General features: G+C 38.9%; 1 long non-coding RNA gene across 1 annotated transcript in view; it reads left to right on the forward strand.

Moving 5' to 3' along the window:
* The window catches only part of LOC118763958, a 21,601-nt gene extending 16,265 nt beyond the window's left edge, over window positions 1–5,336 (forward strand). The window contains exon 3 of the long non-coding RNA XR_004999727.1: window positions 5,326–5,336. This is a non-coding gene — a long non-coding RNA (uncharacterized LOC118763958). The remainder of the gene's footprint in view (window positions 1–5,325) is intronic.
* The last annotated feature ends 443 nt before the right edge of the window (window positions 5,337–5,779 follow it).

A 5,779-nucleotide genomic window follows, 5' to 3' on the forward strand; every position in this document is an offset into this window, starting at 1 on the left:
TAGTTGTGTTGAGATTTAACATATTATGGAAGAAGTTGACTGTCCCATTATTAGTTACTATGATAATAAACGCTCTTTCTTTAAAGATACTAAATAAGTTTTTTCGCTATATTTATGCCCGTTTATTTTGCTAGAAATAACTAAAACGTTATCGCTATGCATGCTTAAATCTCCTAAGATCCACTTGTAGAAATAATCTAAGGGCGTAGCGAGGAGGAGGTTGTTATTTGCATCTAGAGTTATAATTAATTTTATTAAACCTGCTTGTCTATTTGATGTTCGACAAAAAAATGTCTATAGGCAATATACACGCAAGAATAATTAAAGAAACATCGAAATTATTAGGAATAAAATTTGCCTAGAAGTACAGTTTTCGTTGTAAGTAAGAAACAAGATGAACTGAACACCACATATTTGTTGTGCACAGTGCAATGCTGTCTTAGCAGTTTGACTGAAAAGTAAAAGAAATAATGTCATTCGCAATTGCCGTGTTTAATGTGAGGTTACAAATTAAATGGGTGATACCTTTGGTTGTTAAAAATAACAAAAATACATCGAACGTTGATATCTTTTAGCTGTTTCAATCTTCTGACTGCGGTCATGCTAGGGTTTAAAATTTTTCATGGATACATAGAGCTAAAACCTATTGTGAACTGGCAGGTAATATGATAAAATATTATGAAAGAAAACGATGGTGGATGTTCCTTGAATTTTATTTTTTATATTCTTCACTTCTTCCTTACCAAACTTGGGGCTATAATTGAAGAGCATGGTACAAATTTCCACTAGCAGATCTCTGTTGTGGAAAGCAGAAATGGGAACTTCAATCGAAATATAATGCTTGATTCTAACAGAAAGAGAGCTCTTTCAATGATTATGTGTCCAGAATGCCAGTTCGCTGGTGAAATATTACGGTGTGTCTGAAGAGCAACCCTCTTAATATTATTTAAATCAAACCAACATAAAGCATGGCACAGGCAAGTAACTTAGTCTGTTGATGCAATAAATCCGAGAAACTAAGAAAACAGCGTGATACTTGGTTACACAAAATCTGGACACGATAAGGAAATCTAATTCACAGATCTGAATTCAACATCACGGATTTAGTAGGGAACGGTAATTCTTGTCTGTAACAGAGAAAAGTTGAGATTTTCTTACAAATGTAATCAATAGCATTAAGTTAATTTAACATATACGTCTCTTATCCATATGTTACTTTGAATAAATGGCCTTTGCCTTAATTGAATGATTAGCTACGGAAACTGTTTCATATAAAGTCCTGTTTCAGTGTCAAAAAATGATAGCTGCAGGTTTCAACTGATCAAGAGATCATAAAATCATTCCATAAGTGATTATATCTCTCTGCACGCAGTATTTAAAAAAAAATTTTTTTTTATTTTTTTTTTGTTATTATATTATTATTATTATTATTATTATTATTATTATTATTATTATTATTATTATTACTATTACTATTATTATTATTATTATTATTACTATTACTATTACTATTATTATTATTATTATTATTATTATTATTATTATTATTATTATTATTATTAAGGGGTCGAGCTGGCAGAAACGTTAGCACGCCGGGCGAAATGCTGAACGGTATTTCGTCTGCGATTACGTTCTGAGTTCAAATTTCGCCGAGGTCGACTTTGCCTTTCATCCATTCGGGGTCGATTAAATAAGTACCAGTTACGCAGTGGGGTCGATATAATCGACTCGATCCGTTTGTCTGTCCTTGTTTGTCCCCTCTATGTTTAGCCCCTTGTGGCTAGTAAAGAAATAGTTATTTCGTCTGCCGCTACGTTCTGAGATCAAATTCTGCCGAGGTCGACTTTGCCTTTCATCCTTTCGGGGTCGATAAATTAAGTACCAGTTACGCACTGGGGTCGATGTAATCGACTTAATCTGTTTGTCTGCCCTTGTTTGGCCCCTCTGTGTTTAGCCCCTTGTGGGTAGTAAAGAAATAGGTAGTAAAGAAATAGGTATTTCGTCTGCCGCTACGTTCTGAGTTCAAATTCCGCCGAGGTCGACTTTGCCTTTCATCCTTTCGGGGTCGATTAAATAAGTACCAGTTACGCACTGGGGTTGATATAATCGACTTAATCCGTTTGTCCCCTCTGTGTTTAGCCCCTTGTGGGCAATAAAGAAATAAAAATCGTAAGCACGTCGGAAGAAATGCTTAGTGGAAGTTCGTCTGTGTTTACGCTCTTTGTTTAAATTCCTCCGAGGTCGACTTTGTCTTTTAACCTTTCGGTGTCGATAAAATAAATACCAGTTGAGCACTGGGGTCGATGCAATTGACTTACCCACCCTTGAAATTGATGGCCTTGTGCCAAAATTTGAAATCAATTATGAGGAGTCTTCGAAATTGAGAAACGTTAGTAACATACAATTTTAGGATACCCATATTATCGGGATTGATAAAATAAGTACCATTCGAATGCTGTGGGCTTGTAGCTGTGTACAGTCGTGAGGTGCTTTGGAAGATCATGGAAAAGTTCGGCTGCCCAGACAAATTAGTGCAACAGTTTATTGATAGCAGGCTCACTTGGGTGCTGGGCCGTGGAGATTCTTCTGACGCATTCCCAGTCACTGAGTGAAGTAGGGCTGTGTACTCGCACCTATGCAGCTTAGCATGATGTTCTCGACCATGATGTCAGATGTTTTCCACAACATCGATGAAACCAGAGCCAAGATCAGATTAAGGACTCATGGCAGACTCTTCAGCCTGCGAAGACTACAGGCGAATAACAAGGTGAAAGAAGACTCAGTGCATGACGTCCTGATTGCAGATGATTGCACACTCAACACTGCCACTGAGGCTCAGATGCAACAGAGTATTAACTGTTTTCCCACTGCCTGCAACAACTTTGGCCTCATGATCAGTACTCAAAAGACAGAGCCTATGTACCAACCTGCTCAACAAATGCAACGTGTTAAACCAACTGTCCCTGTCGGAGAGGGGAAACCTTGAAGGCTGTTAGTAAGTTCATGCACCTCAGCAGCACACATTCCAGTTCTGAGAATATTGATAATGAAGCCAACACACACATCGCAAAGGGTATCTCAGCACTTGGATGGCTGTTAGGAAAAGACAGCCATGAGGCTGGCTACCAAGCAGAAGGTGCACCAAGCAGTTGTACTCCCTACACTACTGTATGCCTGTGAGAAGTGGGCTGCACCAAACAGCTTCCACATGAACTGTCTGAGAATGCTGTTGAAAATCCCCTGGCAAGATAAGGTCACAGACAAGGAGGTTGTCTGCCGAGGTGTTGAGGAGAGAGTAGATCAGGTGGGCCGGGCACCTCGTTCAAATGATTGACGCACGATCTCCCCTCCAAAAACAAAACTGTTTCACAACGAACTGGCGGAAGGAAAGCGTACGCAAGGTGATCAGAAAAAAAGGGCTTCAAGGATACACTCAAAGCCTCACTGAAGTGCTTTGATATTAACCCCGACCCTTGGGAAATGCAAGAACAAGCCCACCCTTCATGGTGAAACTGAGCCAGCAAGGGTACCACATACAAACAGAATAGGTTCGCAGGAGCACAAAAACGCGACCTACGAAAATCCATACCCAACTCCTTGTCTTCAGTCCTAGAAGACCACCAATGCCCGAGCTGCGGTAGAGCTTTAGCGGCCGCGAGAAAAGCCTTTGTGGTTGCGTATATAACAAGTTCGCTTTGCATCCACGCGGTTCCATGTTCGAACACACTGCGATGCACTGTGACTAAACTTTGTTGGATGGAAGCTGTACAGAAGTTCATCAAACACAAACACATATGTATGTATGTATATATATATATCTCTATATATAAACGGCAGTTTGTCTGTGTGTGTTTCTGTGTGTCTGTTAGGTTGTACCCTCACCCTGACCACGGCTTTCAACCGATTCTGATGAAACTTGACACACACATAGCCCAATGTCATAATTCAAAACTAACGCAGCGAAAATTTTGAAATGTTCCCCCAGTTCTGAAAAAAATCGATAAATTCGACATGGGGTCGAGAATCAGAAACCCAAACCACAGACTGTCTAGGGGACGCAACTCGACCTTTTTAACTAAAAAAAAATTTACCATCATTTTTTTTCCATTTTTTGGCTATAACTCTCTAAAAATGCTTTATAGTTATTTCCCTTACAAACCCGAGCAACGCCGGGCGATACTGCTAGTATATATTAAACGGCGATGCATCAGCATGGCCGCAGCTCTGAGCTGAAACTAGAGAGAGAAAAAATATATATATAAGAGAGATAGAGAGAGAGAGGAAGCGAGAGAGCGAAAGAGACAGACAAAAAGAAAGACAGAAAGAAGAGGAAGAGAGAGAATGGCTGTAATAATATATTTCTTTGATATATTAATCAATTGAAATGATTGTGCCGGCAGTAGAATTGTTGGGTAGCCAGAAACCAGTTTTGATGGAGCTGACCTCTCCTTCCGGTATCATCTTGTTAATTTAAGGTTAAGTACAACAGCATTATCTAATGTGTCATTTCTTTATTTCAGACGGTGTAGTTTTATTTAAGGGAGATTTGGTTGCTATTTCTAACAGCAACGGAGACGGTCAGACAGACTGTTGCAAAGCACTTATTAAACAACGACGAACAATGGCTAATCAACCAATCACCATTCACTGTAATAATGATTTCAAACTTTGACACAAGGCCAGCAATTTCGGGATGGGGTGATTAAGTCGATTATAGTGACTCCAGCCGAGATAGCTCAGTTGGGAGAGCGTTAGACTGCAGATCTAAAGGTCTCTGGTTCGCTTCCGAGTTTCAGAAGTGTGTGCACGCTTGTTTATTTACGTTTTGTTTTTGTTTTTTACTTATTCAAAAACGCTTTTCTTGTGTGTGTCTTTACAAGGACGATTGGATCCATATACCTAACAGGATTTCCAATTATTCATGTACGTAAGTGTGTGTGTGTGTGTGTGTAAACAGGAAAAATAGGATAAGCACTTTTTCTGAGTATAAATAGAAACAAAGTCGACTTTGCCGTTCATCGTTGCGGGAAATATGAAATAAGAACAACTGATTGTACATTATCTACGCCATCAACACAGCTCTACTTTCATTTAGAAACAAATTAAAATAAACACATTATTGACTTAGCAGGCACGTATGAAAGGCACTTTCATTTCTGACCAAGGATTGACCAACTTTTTTGTCTTCCTTCTACGAAGGAAGATAAGGTTAGAAAAGAAGTGTCTTTCATCGGACAGATTCGGTAAAAGGTGGATGCAAGTGGATCGCATGTTGGGAATGAATGGTCCTACGTGAGTGCTATCCAGGAAAAGTTAAAACAAAAGGTTCAGTGGTGGAACGTGTCTTGCAGAGTCGGAACAGTTCCCCCACTGTGTTGTGATATGTCTGTCCCTTCATTCGTTTTATATTATCATAACATTTTTAGATACACTTTTGTGTAACAACATTCGGTACCCAGACCCATTTGTACTGTCCCCTTGTGGTTGGAATAAAATGTATTCGCTATTTCTCCGTTCTGTTGATGTATTATACTGAAAGTTGCTGGTTATTGTTAATTTAATTGTTGAATTTGTTGTTGTTTCATTTGTTGTGTGTTTTTTTAAAAAAAAACACCTTGTTTTATCGCGTTTAGCAGAATTTTGAACGTTATTCCCCTCTTGAGGAGGGGAATTATTTATTCTCTTGTGCAAGGGCTTCTCTCCAACCCAAAAGAAAAAAATATATGAGGAAACCAATTTTAAAATGCCTTCTGATAAAGTTTTGAACATGCCGTCGGGC

This window comes from Octopus sinensis, linkage group LG6 (genome assembly GCF_006345805.1).
Source record: "Octopus sinensis linkage group LG6, ASM634580v1, whole genome shotgun sequence".
Classification (NCBI taxonomy): domain Eukaryota; kingdom Metazoa; phylum Mollusca; class Cephalopoda; order Octopoda; family Octopodidae; genus Octopus; species Octopus sinensis.